At 37.9% G+C, this 20,985-nt stretch overlaps 1 long non-coding RNA gene across 1 annotated transcript in view; it reads left to right on the top strand.

The window, feature by feature from the left end:
• LOC138690280 (uncharacterized) overlaps positions 1–19,615 on the top strand; it is a 49,391-nt gene extending 29,776 nt beyond the window's left edge. Inside the window, exons 3-4 of the long non-coding RNA XR_011329081.1 lie at positions 19,047–19,159; positions 19,274–19,615. This is a non-coding gene — a long non-coding RNA (uncharacterized lncRNA). The remainder of the gene's footprint in view (positions 1–19,046; positions 19,160–19,273) is intronic.
• Positions 19,616–20,985: the final 1,370 nt, after the last annotated feature.

The raw sequence follows: 20,985 nt of genomic DNA, 5'->3' as shown, positions 1-20,985 counted from the left end.
TGTAACCCTGTCGTAAAAGGCCACCAGATTTGTCAGGTGTGATTTGCCCTTAGTGTTGGCTGTCACCAATCACCTCCTTATTTTCCATGTCCCTTAGCATAGTTTCTGGGAGGATCTGCTCCATGATCTTGCAGGCACAAAGGTGAGACTGACTGGCCTGTAGTTCCCCGGGTCTTCCTTTTTTCCCTTTTTAAAAATTTCCCTTTTCCAATCAATCACTATACCCTTACTTATACTCCTACTGTCTCAAGTCTTGCTCTATTTGTGGGGTCCTGTTTTATCACTGCCACTCTGTGTTTATGACTACCTAAAATCACTGCATCACTGTGTGGCTTTGATCTGCATCTCTGCTCAAGCCCTTTTAATCTGAAATAAGAATTATATTGAGTATAGCCTTTGGGATTTTGTGACATGTTGGCTATTATTTGTGTGACCTACTTATAACATTTATGTGCTGTTGATGGTATTACTGAAACCATAATTAGTTGCAAATTTTTGATTCATGGTTGGTAGTTGGCTTTTCAGGTCCTAGAACTCTCTATGGTTAACATGAATTAGCACTCTGACAGTTTTTCAACAGTGTTGTTACCCTAGCTTTGCAGATAGGGAAGCTGAGCTTAGATAATATAATTGACTGGCCCCAGATTATATCCTAAATTAATGATCAAGGCAGAAATCTTACCCTCTAGAATTCTAGTTCAGTTTTGGCCTTCAGTGTCAACTATCACATAATGAACAAACACACGTGATTCATGCCTTCCCAGCCAGACAATTGTCTTAGTAAACAATAATATCTAGAGGAGACAGAGTACTTATGACTAATTAATTAGTCACTTAGTGACATCATGTCAAAAATGATTTAAAAAAAACCCAACTAACACAAATACATGGTTATTTATGTAAGTGGTGTGACTGTGTGTGCATGCATAGACATTTAAATACATGCAGGTAATGTATATGTATTGAGAAAGCATGTTACTATTATTGTATTGTTGTGAGTATTGCTACCCACTAATGATTTCCTGGGTCTGTTGTTTGAACCTGAATTCTTTCAGTGTATTTCCTGACAAAAGTATTTTTCAGAAGACGAAGAAAAAGGAAATTTCAAGTTCTGACCAGAGTAGAAGTACACAGAGAAACTCCTGGTAAATTTTGAAAGTACATACATGAGGATGCTGTCCCCATAGTAATACCTCTGGTGTAACTGAATAGAATTCAGGGGAAATGCTAACTGAATTGAGCCACCAAAGGCTGAAATTCTCTAACTAGCATTTTCAAATGTACTTGGAAGTCTTAGGCATAATCTCAGTGCCTAAGTTATCAAAATTTCCTCTTCACCTTGTCAGTGCCTGCCTTTTCATCAGCTGGGTTCCTCCAAACTCTCTTGTTCTGGCTGTGCTCAGAAGTCTTGTCAACCTTCATGCCTAGCTCTTGCTTGTACCCATTCTGGTTCTGGGAATAAGACAGCACTGTACCTAAAGGGCTCCAGCTGGCAGGTCTGATTGGAGCATCGCTAATGCATGTCTGCAAGTTTGGAGTTGGCACAAAATAGTAGCACTTTCATTCAAAAGCAGGGCCAGAGAGGGGCAGTGCATCAGGTTTGTTGTGGAAGAGGTTACATTTTCATGTGGCGTAGTGAGAGTTTTGAGTCTAGTTTGAGTAGTCAGATTTTTGTCCTGCCAAGGTCGCGACAGAAGAGAATTAGAAAGCCGTTGAGCCAGGAAGTGTGTCTTTGCAGCCAGGGGTGAGAACCATCTCCTGCAGAAAAAGGAATTTGGTTGTGGTGGCTTTTCCACAAAGTCATTCTATATTTATTCAATGACTTTCATACAAAAGGCATAAAGAGTGCTTGCAGCAAACATGATAGCTGTCTTCATGTTTCTCTAATGTGTGTGCTAAGGTGTATGGGTGGGTTTGTCTACCAAGTAACGGGAAGGTAGGAGAGCCTTAATCCTCATCTTCTGCTTCTCCACATAGTGTTTTCATAGGTGTTCCCAGGACTTTTAGAGAAGGCTCATTTCTGTGCTGGGAACACAGTGGTATTGGTTTTGCAGAAATACACAGGATTAAGGCCTCTCACAAAGTGAAATGCTATGGCCTGCTCCAAATCCTCCAGTTCCCAGCAATGCAGAGAGATGTTCCAGCTATGGTATGCAAACACTGTGACTGCATTTTAACAATCTGATGCATCTTTCCAAATCACATTAGCAGCTATTCAGAAGAAATTATGGGTCTTTCCTTTAAGTTTACCTGACTGGAATTTCTTTTACAACTGAAAGCAATGAGGGTTTTCAAAAATCAGTGGAGGTGTGCACATCGAAGTTTAAGGTTAGAATTCACAATGTAGGAGTTCAGTATGTTGTGTTCTGGCTCTTACCTAACTCCATGAGTTCGGTCTGATTTCTTTTAAAACTATACTTCTGTTTCATTTGGTAACAATCTTCATATGAGATAGTACAAGGTGAAATAATACTCAGCCTCCTATTTTGTTAAAAGTTTTATTTTCTAAAAAAGATGCTATGAAAACAATACATCATGTACTCTTTACTGTCTGCAGTAATTGATTGCCAGCCCTCTGGGAGCTATATTCTCTCCTTCTGGATACAGTATGTTTATTAGAAACTCAGAGAGTTACAGAGGTGCCTCCAGATGATAATGCTTCTGTGTTGCTTGTACTAAATTGGATCCTTGGGTCTTGTACAGCAATTGCTGACCAGTAACAAAATTACTAAACCATCAAAGTATCATAAGAGTTTTTGATCTCTCATCATGTTTAATACATCTGTAATAACAGCCTGTGCCTTCTGTTCATTTCTGACACACTGATTCAAAAATTGTTCTCAAAAGGCTACTCTGCCTGCCACACCAGCCTTGTTTACAAGGCTGTCCACCTCGGCTATCATGTATTAATTGAGAAAATTATGCTAGGCCCCATTGGCATGATATTATGAATAAAAAAATATATTACTTATTATATTCCCCATGTTATATAAGGGAATAAACTTGTAGTCCATTACTATATGAGGAAAGAAAGAAGAGGTTGTCACATGCAATGTTATTGATGTTTGAGCTTCTGTCAGAACTATTAGCAAGGTCCTAGTGAAATAGAGGCAAATTTATTAAGACTAAGTCAAAGGGATCCAGGTAGTCAGCTGCTAAGGTATGTTAACTGAGATGATACTTCAGGAAGTTCACCACAGAACGCCGTACCAGAATGCTGCAAGCCTGACCTTACCTAGTAAGACAACAGAAGTCTCTTTGTGGCTCACTGCACCCAGGACATATCTATATAACACAATGCTAAGCAGGGTCTATGGCAAAGGTTTGTATTTAAGCCACATATAGTATTTGTCAAAAGCTAAGAATGCACTGGGGAACATACATTTAACACAACATACGTGCAGTCAATACTGTTCAATGCATGGGCTGCTTTTTACAATACATAAAATGTTTTAACCTTCAAAAGTTCTGAAAATATTTAGTGTACTTTCCCAGGTGGGTTGGTAGGTGCATGGTAGGGCAGACTGCAGAGGAAGTGATGTCTGTAATACTGTTCAAGTAAAAGTTTTGATCCATCAAGTGTTCATTTGATATTAAAAAGAAGAAAAATGTTAAATGAATGTAATTGGAGATTAAAAAATTAGCAAAGCTAAATCTAATTGAAGTGCTGTCCATAGGGTAAGAAGTGTGCATGAAAGGTGAACCATTTTCCAAACAAATCAAAGCCTAAAGCCTCAAAGAATGCATTGTAAACAAGATATACTAGAAGGGAGTGTACATTACACAGAAGATATCTGGGTGTATACTGCACTCACCTTTGGTATTGGTTTTCCTTATAGCCTGTTTCTTCCAGCCCATTACTTTAAGACTAAAGATGTGAAGAAGTCTTTTCATTCTTCTGCTGTTCACATCTATCAGGTGGTGGAGTGAGAGTGTGAATCAGATGAACTTAGCATATATTGCTTGCATAGAAATGGTGAATCAGAAGAAAAAAGTCTCCAGAGAGACTCCTGGGACCTCTGCATGTGCTTAAGAAGCCCTGGTGCTGGAGAGCGCTTCTTGTCAGTCTGCAAGATAGTGTGGTTGGAGTTCTTCCAGCAGCTTTGGGGACAGAGACCCTTCAACAGAAACCCTTCAACAACTGAAGACTCCTTGGCAAGGAGTAGATGAGCGACACCTGCCAGTGGAATAGCTGGGTGGAGCTAACATGATTATATTACTATAGCTTTCAAAATATAAAGGGGGCTTATAAGAAAGATGGAGATAGACTTTACCAAACGCCTGTAGTGACAGGACAAGGGTAACTGTTTTAAACTGAAAGAGGGAAGATTTAGATCATATATTAGGAAGAAATTCTTTACTGTGAGGGTGGTGAGACACTGGAACAGGTTGCCTAATTGTGGAAGTTGCGGATGTCCCATCCCTGGAAGTGTTCGAGGTCAGGTTGGATGGGGCTTTGAACAACCTGATCTGGTAAAAGATGTCCCTGCCCATGACATGGGGGTTGGACTAGATGATCTTTAAAGGTCCCTTCCAACCCAAACCATGCTATGGTTCTATGATTTTCCTCTGGTGCAAGACCCAGTTCATTATGAATAACACTAGGTTGTCTCATGTAGGCATACTCATGTAATTGCATCCTCAGGGCTTTACTTAAACAGTCCTTTCTCAAGTTTAACTTTCATTAGTTTCATTGGGATTTATGGATTCTGAATGCTTCTCCAGCCTTGAGTAGTGCCAGCTTTGGCTGAAAAAGAACTAAAAAGAAAGGAAAGACTTACAGATTTACCCCTTAAGGAATTTAATATTTAATGACAAGTAGTTTGTTTTGATGTTGACTGGATGTTATAGATGCTGTGGACTCAGGATGAAAATAAAACCTTTAAGCATATCAAAGATGAAAGACAAAATTGACCAAATTATAAGCTTCATTTTTATGCATCTCATAATGTTCAGCTTTAGTTAGCTGTCCCCCTATCAGCTACTCTGTGTTTGACACAGATATTTTTTGTGGATGTCGTGTATTGTCCAGCTTTTCAGAATACAAGCCTAAGACAAACATAGTATCACTGTCTTTGTTCCAGAGTATTTTCCAGAGTAATCTGCTATGGAGATTCATAATGTTATTTGAGTACCATGACTGCACAGAGCAGAAGGTGACCTTGAGGAATGGTCAAGGTTTGGTCCTTAAATAAGACTGTAATAAATATGAATTCAACCTCCAAACTGTTGATGAATTTTGAAGAATCTAGTCAAAGAGTAGGATCTGGAAGCTACCATTTACAGAATTGCTAAAGGTTTCTAAGAAGGAGGTACACCCTTTTCTTGTGCTTTTAATTACATTTAAACTCTTTCTCTGGACAGTTAAGAAAGGGGCAAGGCTGGGTAGGACTGAGAACTGCACAGAGGAAATAGTTAATCTAGAATCACGGCAGTAGAATTGAAACGTAGATTGTATGGTTGTACTTTCAATGCTCTCTGTTTCTGGCAGGAATCAACTTAATCAGACATCTCTGTTCACAGAGCATTCAACATAAGATACACTACAAGGTAATTTTTATGTAGTTATGCAAAGTATGGGAAAATCACAACAGTTTTTCTATTTCTTTTTTTTTAAAGAGTAAGCAGAATTGGACCAATACTGAATAAATTTGAAAATTTTAACCTTAAAGTTGGGCTTCATTTTCTAGATCAGATACTCATTTCACTTCAAGCAATGAAACATAGAAGTTACATTTTTACTTTCTGACTTGCAGCCAAAAAAGCATTTTATCATATTTACACAGCATACATAGGTAACTAGTGATAGAAAGGACAAAAGGTATGAGATCAGGCAATGTAGTGAAAATTATATCCTCAGTACCAAACCATTTTATATGTGTAATTGTTACCATGAAAGTGAACAGAGATTTGCTTGACTAGCGAGAAACTATTAGGAAAATATTTAGATATTAGATTAGGCCAAGGGCCCAATCCTCCAGGACTAATTTAGAAAAGCACCTGTGAAATGAGTAGTCTATTGACCTCAGGGAAGATGACCATATATTTGAAATGAAGCAAGTGTTTTGCTGCATCAGATGCATAGTGCATAGAATGGAGTTTGCAAGTTGTCGTTGAGGAATAGATTCAGCAGTTTGGGATCAGTACCTAAGTCACTACAGTTCTAGTACTGGATACTTTAAATTCAATTCAGTAGTGTCTTTACACATCCTGCCTGTTTAATTATCATTTGAAAACTGCTCATGCATCACTATTTTCTGACTCTACAGAACCATAGCTTAATCATGTTAGCAACTGTCTTTGATTTCTCTTTTATAATGGGTACAATTTTGCATAATAGGACACTTAAATCGGCTTACTCTGCTGCATTGGTTTAGCTGTTGTCACAATAATATCCTTAATTTATATGTAGTTTTGAAATTGTATCTGCTTGTCTTGTGGAAGTGTGCATTGGTTTCTCCTATCTTTTCTCAGATGAGATAATTTTCTTTAGGAACATTCAAAGGCACAAAGACTGTAGTGGTTAAATGATGACTTTTTGTTAAAAAAAAATCCAATATTAGGAATACTAAGGAGAGGAGATACCTGTACTAGAGAAACATTTCCTGAAAAATGTTTCTTTTTTACAAAAGTTTTGTGTATGGGTGTCAACAATTATCCAATACATATATGTACTCATTTTTTGTTGATAATAAGAAGGAATCCTAAGTGTTTAATCACCAGGGACATAATGCAATATCTGTGGGCAGTTTATTAATGCAATTTTTTTCCATCCCACACCTCTGCTTTATGACACTAGGCAAAACTGAGTATTTTGTGTCAGATTACTGCAGCACGAGCTCTACATCTTTCTACAACAGACAAGCAAGGATGTTGGTAGTATTTGGTGTATTATTTTGTTTATGATGAGATGTCCGTCATGCAGATGTAGAAGAAAACTAAATGTGTATTGCTCTTGAAGAAGGATAGAGTTAAAAGTAATTTTAAGAAATGCATTTGTTTTCTTTTCACAAGGAGGGGCATAGTCAGCCTTAATGGCTCAGTGAGGCAGAAGTCATTCGTCAGGGAAATTTTTGGAAAGGGAAACTAAATATTATTAGTTTTCTAGTCTATTTTACTTATACAATTTGCATGCAATCTATAAGCATCATGTTATTTGTGCTTGTTGAACTTTGATGTTGGAGACTTGGACCCTGGTCAGTGATAAAATGGAAGGACTGCATGGGGAGTGGAAGCATAGCATGTGTCTCTGCTTTTCAAGACATAGCTGGGAGCGAAGTTAAATCAGTCTGAAGTTGCTGCTTAGCATCTTACTAACTAAATGGTCAAAAAGCAGTAATAAAGCATATTTCATAGATTTAATGTTTAAATTAGAGGCCACTCTTGTGTGTTGCCCCAGGATTCAGATTATGCCTGTAGATTAGCCTGGTGCTTTTCTCCCGACTAAGGAGAAATAGGTTGTGCCTGTCTTTTTTTCTGAACCACAGTGTTTTTCCTAAGGATGCAGGCCAATCTTTTAGGCCATGTTTTATCTTTTCCTGGAATACATGTTGTTTCTATAGGTTATGTTCCCCTAAAGCTAAAAATCTTAGTATCTTGTGCAAGGTGTAAAGGTCTCTTTGAGAATGTGTATGATTTCAGTAAGGGATGCATACAAGTCATATAATATTTACTTAGCTGAGAATTCTAATGTTATTTAAGTTAATTCAGGAGGCTCCATGTGAAGAATATACCCTGTAGCAATGACAGAAGAAGCAGAAGGACATATATTCTTTTCAAGTAGCAATTAATTTCCAAGAGTTTCTCCTTATGGATGGAAAATAATGAGCCATACTTAATAAAACTTGTTGACAAATAAGCAAATAGAATTAGTCATGTCATTTTGTGGTTTTTTTTGTTATATGTCTGTTGTCCCACCAGTTTTCCAGCTTTCCTACACAATTTGGCCTTGGAATTCCATATTGATTAACTAGAGGAGCTACACTCCAGACTGTGATTCAGGTATTATTGTGTAGTATTTTTAAAGACTGTGACTTTGTTCTATACCTTTCTCCTTTAACACTGCTTAGATACAACCCCAACTGATACTCACAGGTAAAATAAGACAAAATCTTTGTGACTTTGGAGAACTAAATCAGAATCAAAATATACCACATCAGATTTAATGACAGCCCAAAACAAGAGGACCTTTGGGAACTCTGGGTTGACAAGTGGCTCAGGATTATCACACTGTACCATGAGCTCCTGACCCTCCCTATACTTTCATAGATTTTAGAAGAACTTTTTTTTCTTGTTCTTACACAATGCAAGCAAAGAAATCAGCATGATCTTCTCACCTCCACTACCACCTCCTCCTTTATCATCTTCCTAAATGCATTTTTTCTCTATTTGTATCAGTAGGCATTTAGAATTATTTAATGAAGTAGCAACTGAGGGCAAGACATTATTTGTAAGCACGCATTTTGAGGTTATTTTTATCCCATTGAAAACTCATTAAGGATCTCACCACTAATGTCTTGCAATAGATTCCTAATTACACAGAATAACTTCACTATCATATTACTTAATGCAAAAAAAAGTTAATCAAAGTGGACATTTAAGGTCAGCCTTCAGTCCTGTAATCACTTATGTATGCTGATTATGATGTTTGTTTACTTTGGAAGTATGCTTGGTTTCCACAGATGTAAATGGAAAAGCCTGTGGCTTGTAATTTCCAATAACTTTTATTTCCAATTTACACAGACAGAGTAAATGCTGTTAATGCTCTGTGGGTGCATTAAATTAAGTAAGACTTCATGCCCCATAGATCCAGCTGTACTCTGTACTCTTCCCCACCACCATCACCACTTTCTGCTACACCACAGAACCAGAAGCCTTCACAAAGTTGGAAATATTGCAGCGTCTTTTGGAGAGACTCAGCATGCCTCTGCACCCTTAGGGGTTAGGCATGTTGGTGACAGAAGGCTGGAGCCCTCTCTTCCCTCACATTCAGCTTCTGTCCCCATTCTGAACACCTTGGGAGAAGCTTAGGTGAAGCAAGAGCTGGAAGGTAATATGTCCTTCCTCCATATGGGCTCCACCTGAGACCATGGGATGCAGAACAGCTTTCGTCCACATGAAAAGACCAGCATTAGAGCATATGTTAAAACATCAATACCTTGTATAGTTAAAATATTTATAATGACTTTTTTTTAAATTTTCTTTTCCTGAGGTTGCTTTGTAGATCAAAGTTGTACTGAGGACTGTGATTAATAAAGTTTAGGTCAAGCTAAGAGCACCAGAACCACCCCTAACCCAATGAATATTCAAACAATTCTGCTAATAACAATTACTAAGATGCTTTATGCAGCACACACACACAAAAAAAGTTTGCTGGCCTATCCAGAAAGAAAAATTACTAAAATCTGTTTGAAAGTTTCATATATGCATGGATTATGATGGATTGTTGAAAGGAAGAATTTCCAGGGAGCCCTCCAGGTAAGAGAGAGTAGCTGGGGTTGCTGAGTTGCCTCAGGGTGCAATTGCTTTTCTCAAAGCCACTATACTTGCAGAGAATTTCTTCAAGGGCCCATCAGAGACTCCCATACTCCCATAAATAACATTATGTTGATGGGGCTCATTTATCCTGACACCAATATTCATCTGTGCTATGAAACTACGAAAATCCAAGGTGTTTTCATGGCCAAGGATAAGAAAAGGCAGAAGATATTTCATTTGACAGTAAGAATTCCACATTTTCCATTTTTTTGAAGGCTCTTTTATGTGTCATATGGGAAGTTCTCCAGAGATTAATTTTTTGTTCAGGAATTTGTTCGAGACCCATATAAAATTAGTTCAGTTCTGCAATTATTAATCACAACAAGAAGCACATATCCATTGAGAAGGATTCGAGTCCCATGAGACCACTCAAACAAGTTTGTGTGTGAATACCATCTACTGCAAAACTAATGGCTTGCTGAATTTTATTTATAGCCCATTTAACTTCTGTGAATACTAATTAAATGGGGCTTTTTTTTGTACATATTAGAGGTGAGTGATTGTGGCCATGTTGAGAATTTGCAGGGAATTTATGATAAGGTTTAAGCTGAACTAAGCAGAATTTTAATAATGTGAATATTTATGCACTTGTGTCTATTAAAAAATAATTCCAACTTGGAATTAAATATGTCTTTTTAAATTTATTTAGTTTTGGAAAACATTCTTTTAAATTGTAAGACTATTTTGAAATAAAAGCCATTATTCTGAAATGGTAGGCTAAAAAGGGGGGGGGGGGGGGGGCAGGGCTTCATTTGGTTCAAAATGACCTACAGAACAGAGCAAAGCGTTACTGAAGACATAATGAAATCAAATGTTTTAACATCTTTGAATTTTTTGTCCAAGAGTATTTGCAATGTTTGATCTGATTTCTTACAAAATCTCTGTTCCTCCAAAACTCCATTTTTCAGCAGTTTTAGTATTTGTGAAAAAGTCACCCCATTCTAGTACAGCTTCCTCATACAGCTTTCCTTTCAAACAAGAAGGCCTGATCCGCAAATAAGATAAAAGTTCAGAATCAGGTTTCCCAAAGTAGTTACCTACTTAACAATGGCAAGATTGTGTTCAAACAATGTTTCTGAAACATAGAATTATATAACTAAATTGGCTAAGCAGAAATATGCAAACTATTGCCACTATTTACTTTCTCAAGTATCTGTTCTGTATAGTTATAAGTTAATGTTTACTTGAGAAATTTCACTATTAGGCAGGTAGTTTTTAAGCATAGTAAGTACATAGCTTGTGAGATCCTCTTAAACCCTTGCAGCTTTGCATCCCTGCGATTTTTGTGACACACAGATTTTATGTTGGCATCCTGCAGAAAAAGCATTTCATAAGGATAAACACATCTTTCAGATGAAGTAAGTCCACCTGGTTTTGTCTGTTGTTTTTAAATAGCCCTAAGGACTTCCCAGGACTGTGCTTGAACAGAGAATAGTCCTGTTGGAGCAGTTGGAAGTGGTGTGAAGAAACAAGGATCTCTTCTTCAGTCTGCCTCTGAATCATATTGGGTCACTTTAAAACATTGTTTTGCTATGTTACATTTGAAAATTTGTGTAGTCTAGGACAGTGGTTTCCACACTTTTTTGATTGTACAACCCTATGAGCACCTCCAATATATGTATATGTATTTATAAATTATACACATGTACTACTGTACTAATATGTCATGTACATTTTAGAACATACACAAAAATAGAAATTTATAAGGATGAGATAAATATTAACTAAATAGTATTTAAAATTTTTACTTTTTTAAATTTTTTTTTTAATGGTACAACAAATGTTTTCTTCCCACACACCAATGGATTGTCTTGCACACTCCCTGGGTTGTGTGCACCCCACTTTGGAGAGAACTGATCTAGGACATGAGTGAGAGCACAATTTAGACTGGGGTCTTGAAGTTAAAAGTTTGTGACCTTTCATGTTCCCAGGTTTTCCAACCCCACTAAGGACTCTCTGTGATGGCTTCTTCTTGCTAATGTTGCATAAGGGGAGCAGTATAGACAGAGTTTTAAAGCATCTCAGTGTGGCATTACACTTCTGTTAAATGTCTTAACACCTTTAATGTAAAATAAGAATATTCACACAGGGAATTATTGTGGAATTGCTATAGCATTTTAAATTCAGAATCTCACCAATTTCCCAGTAGTCTCCCCTTACGTAAAGCACCATTTTCTTCCAGTGGGAGCTCCTAATTCTCTTATGCTTCTGAGAAAATGCCAACTGTGCTTGATGAAATACAGTCATTTGCTCTTGATGCTTTCTATTTTTTTCCTCAATGCACCATTATAATCTATAACACTGAAAAGAACATTAGAAACAACAACTTAGGCTCTGGACATTGTATAGCTGACGTAACAAGTCACACAAAGTTTCTTTCAAGTTCTGATATGCTCTCAGTCCAAGTTGTTACTGAATTTCATTAACCAGTTGAGTAAGCACACAGTATCATACAGTGATGTTATAGCAAAACAAGCAGTCGCTGTCATCTCCTCTAAAGGAGATGCTGCTTTAATAAATAGACAGAAAATTCTTCTAAACACAAGAACAAGAAGATTGAAAATATTACCTGTCAGCATCTAGAATGAACATAGCATGCATTATTTTAGACAAATTACTTTACATGTTGTGTGCAGAAGACTACAGTTACTATAGTAACAAAATAGGCTTTGATTACTTAAATATTGTATGCTATAAATCACATTAGGAATTCTTATTACAAGAACTATCTATCCCATAATGCATTTCACTGAGCTAGAATGGAGAGGAATAGGTGCTTCCATGAGCATTTGGATATGCCGTCCTAAGACAGACACTCTCACCCTTCTGTCACCATCATTCAATACTTCATCTAAAGCAGGAGATCTATGATCAAAACTATTGAACTGAAAATATTTGCAAGAGTTAGAAAAAAATCAGCCATGACCTGATTCTTACAGATATAGACAAAACTTGATCCTTTAATAATACTGCCCTCCTTTTTAATCTCTCGTTGTGTTTGTGAACTTGGGTCTAGCTGCTTTATTGTACAGGACCAGAATTAAAGTATGAATGATTCAAATATGCAACTGTATGTTGTTCCAATAATGTACACATGATTATACTATAAGACAGTTCATAATCATGTAGAAATCAATGAGTTTGTTGTCTTGTATAGAAGGTCTATATATTCTGTACATAATTTTTGTCCAATTTTTCTTTCTGGATCCATTTCAGTTCTTGAAAATCAGGTCAAATTCTGTTTTAAGTTGGAAAAAAATCACATTTTGATTTCAAGGTCAGTTGGTTCTGCTGTAATGATGAATTTGGTCAGCTTTCAGGGCACATACAGGCCTGTTTTAATGGATGTGGAGACTGCACGGATCAATAGTTTTGATATGGTAGATGTTCCTTGCAGGAAACTGGAACTCCAGGGAATCCCTAAAAAGGTGACGATAGCCCTTCTGCCCAGGCAGATCTGTGTATCTTTGTATGTTAAAATCTGTAACACACTGCTAAAGTAATAATGCCAATTTCCAAATCATATTGGTATAAGAATTTCAGTGTTTGCAGTTGCTGATTTTTTAATGCTTTGATTAACTGCAAAACAGTATATACACTGTTTTTGTAATCTGTCCCATAAAGACAAATACTTTGATGTGTGTGAGTATGCATTTGCAAGAATTAACAAAGGAAACCATTTACTGTTCTTCTATTTTATAATTTAAATGCTTCAAGAGGTTAAACAATCCTTGCGTAATCTGGGAGAGCTCTCTTCACTTATTAGTATTGCAACACACTGCTTGCCCCAGAGATAAGCTGTACCTAACAGCTTCTTAATGGCTTGACAGCTGTGGTGTTTCGACAAGGCCAGCATGTATCTGATAGGCCTGCCAAAAAGAACAAAGCTAAAGGAAGCATTGAGAGTTGGAGTTTCTTGAATGAGTGGAAAATTTCATATTTTAGAAACTGGATCCTACAGTGCTGACAAAATTAAATGTCGCTTTTAGGCTAAGATCTATCATGAATGTGAGTTGAACATACATTTTTGTGAGGGTAATGGGACTTGTTTTAAATTGAGCTGGAAGACAAAACAGGGACCTGCATTTGAGTGTATGCATTGAAAATGGGGTAGAGGGGAAAGGGTAAAAGCAACCAAGGTATTCCTAGACAGTGTGAGGAAAGGGAGGAAGGATGAATGGACCGATTATGGAATTTTCTATTCCTGAGGTGATTTAGGCATGCAGAAGTACTTGATCCCTTTAACTATGTGCAAATGCTGATTTTGAATAGACCCTGAAGCCTCTGCAGTGTGGATGCGACTTGGCCTGGAAATGTGGGTACACTGAGGTCCTACCAAATACTGCTCAAATATAGCCTTAGGGAATCTGAGGTCTGTAACGATGACAGACTGGAATAAACCTTGTGCTCCCTAGTTTGCATGGAGGGAAAAAGATTTCTTTCATATGATCCTGCTTCTCCTTGTCCATCCTCATGTTCCATTTATTTGTTTTTCTGGAGCTGAGGCTTGATGTCCAGACTCACGTTTCTATGTTTCTGCCTCAGAAAAATCTTTCACTGAGTGCAGAGTTTGCTTGTGGTTGGATTTCTTTTTTCCAAAGAAGTCCCAAGTAAAGTTAAACAACAACAAAAAATACTTTAGCATTTGACTTCTGGTGTTTTCTAAATATTTTATTAACAGTTCTGTTAAAATACTCCTAACTGGGTGCTTAAAGTGGTCTGATGTACTGTATGAAAGCCCAGAAGGAGAAAAAAAGCCTTCAGAGACTTAAGATGCCTCATCCTATTTGTTTGAAATTTAATTTTGATTTGGCAGCCTGTTCTACCTCTTCCCTGCTGAAGGATTGTGTGTGCAATCAGGATATACTATATTTAATGCATCTCACATGGATACATGTGCATTCATGTAGAGGCTTGGTTGCATCCTGGCGCTAGCATGTCTTACACTACCATGAGGGCTAGATCTCATTTTACTGAACTCTTCTACTGTAATGTACAGGGCATGTGCTTATAGATTAACAGACAGAAGGGGGAAAAATGACAGAAAAAAAAATTATTTTGCCCTGAATTAGGCAACTCTAATCCTGCTTTAAAGGTGATATTCCCAAAATGTGCTCATTATTTGGATGGGGATTAGTTTGTTGTATTTGAATGTTTCCAGCAACGTGTGATAAAGAAGGCTGGGATCTGCAGAGGAACTAGGACATCACATCACACTTGTAGTTTCACATACATTATCAATGGAAAGGGATTCCTCAGTAATGAAAATTCCTCATAAGGGCTCTCAGTTACCATGCATAACATGAAAATGTCATTCTATGTATGCATTAACAGGCCGGTGTACATTGTGTATTTATTCTCTGTAGTGTACAATAATGCATACGACAGTGTGCATTTACTGTGCATTACAGGAATGACTGTAATATTTACAACTCTTGAACTCTTGTGTTTCTTTTTTTTTAAATACATGATAAAGCAATGAAAGAAGCCAAATATACAAATCTATAACAAATGTAATATCACCACAAGATGCAATCTAACTGAGCCCCACAGCGAACAGCTTAGTGCCCGTGCACAAATAGTGCCCGTCACTCTGGACTGTGGGAGGGTTAATTCTGGGCAGTTTGGGAGTGAGGTTTAGCATTGGTTGAAGGGAGCACAGCAGATATGTGGTCCAAAGAACACACAACACTCCCTTGTTCCCCGGCCTCCATAAACTCTCCTAGTAGTACTTTTTATAAACAAAGACAAACAGATAATCATCCTACCCATCTGTTGACCACCATTTGCAAGCTGGTTTCTCAGTGTTCCCATTTAGGAGGATGCAGTCAGGGAGAGGTCCTTCCAAGAGTCTGTTCAGTGCAGGACCCACTCACGATTATTGTGAACTGCCTGCTAGAGTTGTCTTTTCCTCTCCAACAATGATTGACCAAATAGCTAGTGTCTCTTAAGCTTAGACCCAAGTGTAAGGCATCATTCAAGTTACATGGTTAGTCACTATTATTCAATGTCTTCTGTCTTTTTGAAGGAGCATAAAAATTGGCAGTTGTCCTGATTTTAAATATCAAATCTTTTTTGAATAAAGTTGTTCAGTTAAATGGCCAAATTCCTACCCAGGGGTAATCTGTAATAAGCACTCTGCTGAGAAACAAAACCATGGCAGCTTTCCATTTTTGAAGTGTTTGCAGCATCTATTATAAATCAGACACTATCAATATTGAGGAAGTTTAGCTTTCCATTTTTTGAGTCTTTTTGAAATATTTAAGAATAACTTCCTTAGGAAAAGTGGATTGTGCTGCCTGTTAACATTAGCTCCCTAAATTTAGTGCATGCTGTTACCATTGAAATCTCCGTACTTTTACCACACACTCCCAATAGCTCTTATTGCTTACTGCTGAAGTCTAGTATCTACTGACAACTTGTCCAGCACCTTGAAGGCTCTCTGGAGTTGTAAAGCCTATTTTATATCCATCAGGACTGAATAACATGGTCAGCAGTCATCATTTAGAGATGAGACAGATATCAAACTTCAGGCTGAGAATGCAAAGATGTCTTTCTCTGTCTCCAAGCGACAGGGATTGTCACAGTGCCTAGTAGTTCAAAACGAAATATGTCTCCATAGAGCATTTCAATGGATCTCCAGTGTTACTCTGTCTGTTTGAAAGGCTATTTGTTTACAGCACTTCAAGAAAGATTTCTCAGTGTTTATTGCTAATGTGATTAGGCAACAAAACCAAAAACTAGGCAGCAGAGATCTGTCTATAGAGTTGTAAGTTTTCTAAAGCTGTTCTGCAACCATCTGTGAGCCTCTCTAGCAAATCTGGGTCTTCCGTAGTATTTAAATTAGTGGTCAATTTTTAAATAGAAATGTGTCCATTAGCATATAAAAGCTGAGGAACTATTACCTGAGGAAATCTCTTCCCTTCTTGACATGTCAAAAACTGATTTGGTGGCCTTCATTTTGCATTGTAAGATCCATCCATTTAAATCTCTGGGCTTTCTATTTGAACAATAGACAATCGGGAGGGAAAAGGACAGCTGATGAACTAATGGCAGTGAGAAGTCAAGTTCTCACAGGTTGCATGTTTTTACTTTTTTGTGGTTTGGTTTTGTTGTTTGGGTTTTTTTTCTGTTTTCCTCCTCTGTTTCCAGTTTCCTGCCCATCTTGGCTGTAAGTTTAGAAGATGTAAGAATCATGTTTTTGTAAATTAAATAGAAATAAATAAGTGCCAGTTATTGCAATTGAGCCTGGAAGGTCTTTTCCTGCTTTTTACTTGTGCATGTCTGTATAAGAGTGTGTGTGTGTATTTCTGTGTATGTACCTTATACTAACTTAGAGATGAGCATAGTAGATATGTAGCAGGTTTTCACAGACATGTGAAGAGAAAAATTATTTGGTAACAATTTAACAGCCTTACAAGTGAAGAAGCTAATTTTGACAAATCCAAACAATTGGCAGCATTTTTCTTCATGTGTTTGTTGTTAATTCATAAGAACTGCCTCCACAGAACTGCTGCAGCCTTGGATAGATGGACTGCAGTCACTGCAGGGTGGCAGAGTAGGGAGGCAGGGGAGAGAATGTTTCTACCTGTGATAACTGCCATGAAGAGAAGTTGCCTTTAATCTGTTGACAGCTGAAGGCTTTCTTTGGGGAGTGAAACATATGTAATATGCCTGGAAAGTCCATTTTATTAATCGGCCAGTGGAAGCAAACAGCACTCCACAAGTAGCTTGTGCAGGCATGTGCGGTTCTGTACTACTAGCAACACTAATGGATCTTCCATACCCACTGATTTCAACTAGATTGTAAGCAGAAGCAAGAGATCAAATCAATAGAAGAGGTGGCAAGATAAGCCAGGAGTCCTACCTGAGTGCACAGGTTGTAGGTTGAGACATGTCTGCCAAACAACCACTGTGTAAGCAAAAATCTGATGGGGGGATGTGGAGAGGAAAAATAGCCTGCAAGTCAATTATCTTTTTAGATACTTCTCTTTGTCATGATCATCAACCTTGAGAGTAACATTAGTCATTATTTGTATCGCTCAATTGAGACTATTTTATTTTAAACTGATGCAGCATTCAGCAAAGCTCTATATCACATTTTTGGAAAGGGCACAGTTTTTAAATTTACATGGGAAAATGGCATAAGGCGAGATAAAAAGAGAAAGCCTTTAGTTGTGTAAAGTAACACAGACAGAAGATGTAGTTATGAAACTGGATACCAGCTGATTTATTCCTGGTGCCATGAGAAGTGAGTAGGGAGGTGGGTTTGGGCCACACAGTTCTTCAACACTTCAGGCTGAGAGCCACCACTGTTCAACAAAAACACAGTAAGCAGCCTTATAATGGTATCTAGAAATTATTTTTATAGTATTTGCTTTCACTTTATTGATTTTACTAGTTTGTGATGAGCAATATGTTTAAACCTTGTGAATGTTCTCTTCCCTGTTACCATTTTACTTTAGGTGCTGGAGTAGGTCAGTAAGTCCTAATAGCAAAGGAACTTAGGGTAGGCTTGTGACACGACCCTGCAGAGATGCTTAGGCCGCCTGTCAGTGAACTAGTTCAGACATTATGAGTAAAAGCAATCTGGGCATCTTTCAACTGTGTCTTGCAGACAGACTTCCAGAGCCAGACAAAGCTAAGAGAGATGCTGTGGAAAATGCATTTGCATAATTCAAGCAGTTGGCATTATCTGATAAAAGAAACATAGACAAAGAGCTTCAAGAGGGTTAGAACTGAGATGACTGTAATGCCAAAATAGCACTGCCACATATGGGCCTTAGCCTCATATATTAGCAGGTGGTAGCTTTTTGCTAGCAGTTACCTGAAATTCAGGACCCTACCATGCGAAAAAGAATATTTTTTTCTGAGCTCCTTGAACACATATTGCTCCTCCTGCTTGGGGAGAAACACCCATAAATGTGTGTTAAATTTAACATGCATTAATTCATAATCCATAAATTTAGTATCAATGAATGCATTTATTGAGAAAAAGTATAATGACAGAGTTGAAAGAAAGAAGGATGAGGACGAGATCTGCATTTTCTGCTTTTCCATTTTTCTTCCTTAACTGTATTTTCTCTCTCTGCTTCAGAGCCTTTACCACCACCACAGCTTTCATTTCTTCTTCTGCTTTCCCTCCATATCTCAGGTTCATGTGGATGGCTTCACCCTGCTTTTTCAGGTGTACCACAGTACAATAGCTCTTAATTAGTCCTCCTCATGATTTTTCGGGAACCTCATACCCCAAGTTGGCAACCTCCAGCCTGCCTTGTGCCCCAGAGTTCATCCTAGCCCTTCTCTCCCACTTCTCAATCTGTCTCAGGCTCCACATCACTTTAATAAACTATTTCTTATTTTCTTGACTTTTTTATGTGCTACCCTCTTGGAGTTTGAGAGTAAATAACACATTCTTTTCACTTTCCTTTTTAAAATGATTTTCAGATTTCAAATCTTTGCTATACATATATATACACACATATATATGCATTTTATTTATTTATCAGATCTTCACTTTTGGACCTTCACAACTCAAAAGGGTGACTCTGCAACCCCTGTTTTCTAAAGCCAGATTCTGGCATTTAGCAGCTCCTTTGCTCAACATACCATTTAAAGCAAGGTAAGTAGGACTTTCATATGTACACCATCTGCATTTCCCTTCTCTCTGATCAAAAATCTCAACCATGTTCCACCTGCCTCCTACAGCATAAGGTAATCTTGGCTTCTTTTTCAGAATCAATGAGAATCACTCCTCCGGTGGTTTGTGGAAGATTTTGCATCTGTATTTCAGGAAACATATGTATATTTGCACTCCCTTTCTCATTTATGCTACAATTTCCCCTAGAATACTCTTGGGGGAGTAGGCTCCATTTCACATAACCTCTAGAATTGTGTGCATTATAAATTCTGTTCTTACATTTAGCTTTAAGTCAGTGTATTGCATTATGCAGTCTTACAGTTAAATCCTGAATTTAAGCTATTAATGAATCCTTTTTAATGAACTAATGTAAAATTCAAATATAGCTTATAAAAAATAAATACACATTGCTCAGAATCTGAAAGTGCTTTCTGGAAAATAGTTCCTGTCATTTTGCCTTTTGATAAATTACTAACAGAGTTTCATAAGACAAAAAAGAAGACATTCCTTCTGCCAGATTTCAACAGTGACTGCAAATAATGGGAGTGTGAAGAGAATTAAAAAAACAGACCGGAAGAATCTTGTGTATGGTAAAAAACTGACCACCTTAATCTGTATTTCAGAATCCCTCCTTTCTTCTCTTATGACAGTGATTCCCCCTTCTTGCAATGTGGGTTTGGGGTTTTTTTTATGTATAACATGGCATATGCTACATGTAGCATATACTACATATATAGCACATGGTATGACTCAATATAATTTTATAATACTGACTGTGACTGATATTTTCAGGCCTGCTCAGTAGGCAGAAAGCAAACAGATGCACATATTACATGCATATGCATGAAAGCTAGCATTTTGCAGTGGAGATACAGAAAAACTTAGGACAAACCCTCGTCGTGCTACTAATGCACAGTAGCCATCTTTAAAATGTCTTAAGTGCTGCAGAAGATCTACGATGCCTGCCATGTTCTGTAACCACATTTTCACAGCTCAGTTCTTGCATTTAGTAGCTGTCTTACTCACCTTGCCATTTCAGCAGTCTCAAGTAAGACATGCAAGCAAATGTTATGACAATAAATATTGACAGACCAAAAAATGGTTCCCCTCATCAGGATTAGACCTTCTGGGACACTATTTTACAGTGACTGAGCTGTTGAAGGAAATTGTGGAAGAGCTATCTTGTCTGATATCAAAAAGGCAGCTGTTAACTGTCTGAGAAGCTAGGTAAGGTCTAGAAACAGTATCTCCAGTAGATGTTGGTGTGTCTCTAGCACATATCTATGTAGGCAATCATTGCACTCACAGGATTTCAGTTCTCCACTAAACCAGAGACACTGGCACTTGGAAGTAAGCAACCTGAAAAAAGCTGGCAATTATCATAGAATCATAGAATGGTTTGGGTTGGAAGGGACCTTAAAGATCATCTAGTTCCAACCCCCCTGCCATGGGCAGGGACACCTTCCACTAGACCAGGTTTCTCCAAGCCCCATCCAACCTGGCCTTGAACACTGCCAGGGATGGGGCAGCCACAATTTCTCTGGGCAACCTGTTCCAGTGCCTCACCATCCTCACAGTAAACTTTCTTCCTAATACCTAATCAAAATCTACCCTGTTTCAGTTTAAAACTGTTACCCCTCATCCTATCGCTACACTCCCTGTTAAAGAGTCCCTCCCCATCTTTCCTGTAGGCCCCCTTTCAGGACCAGAAAGCTGCTATAGGGTCTCCCCAGAGCCTTCTCCAGGCTGAACAACCCCAACTCTCTCAGCCTTTCTTCCGAGGAGAGGTGCTCCAGCCCTCTGACTAT

This window comes from Haliaeetus albicilla, chromosome 21, assembly GCF_947461875.1.
Source record: "Haliaeetus albicilla chromosome 21, bHalAlb1.1, whole genome shotgun sequence".
Classification (NCBI taxonomy): domain Eukaryota; kingdom Metazoa; phylum Chordata; class Aves; order Accipitriformes; family Accipitridae; genus Haliaeetus; species Haliaeetus albicilla.
The sequence above is the reverse complement of the archived record's forward strand: the minus strand, read 5'-3'. Positions and strand labels throughout refer to the sequence as shown.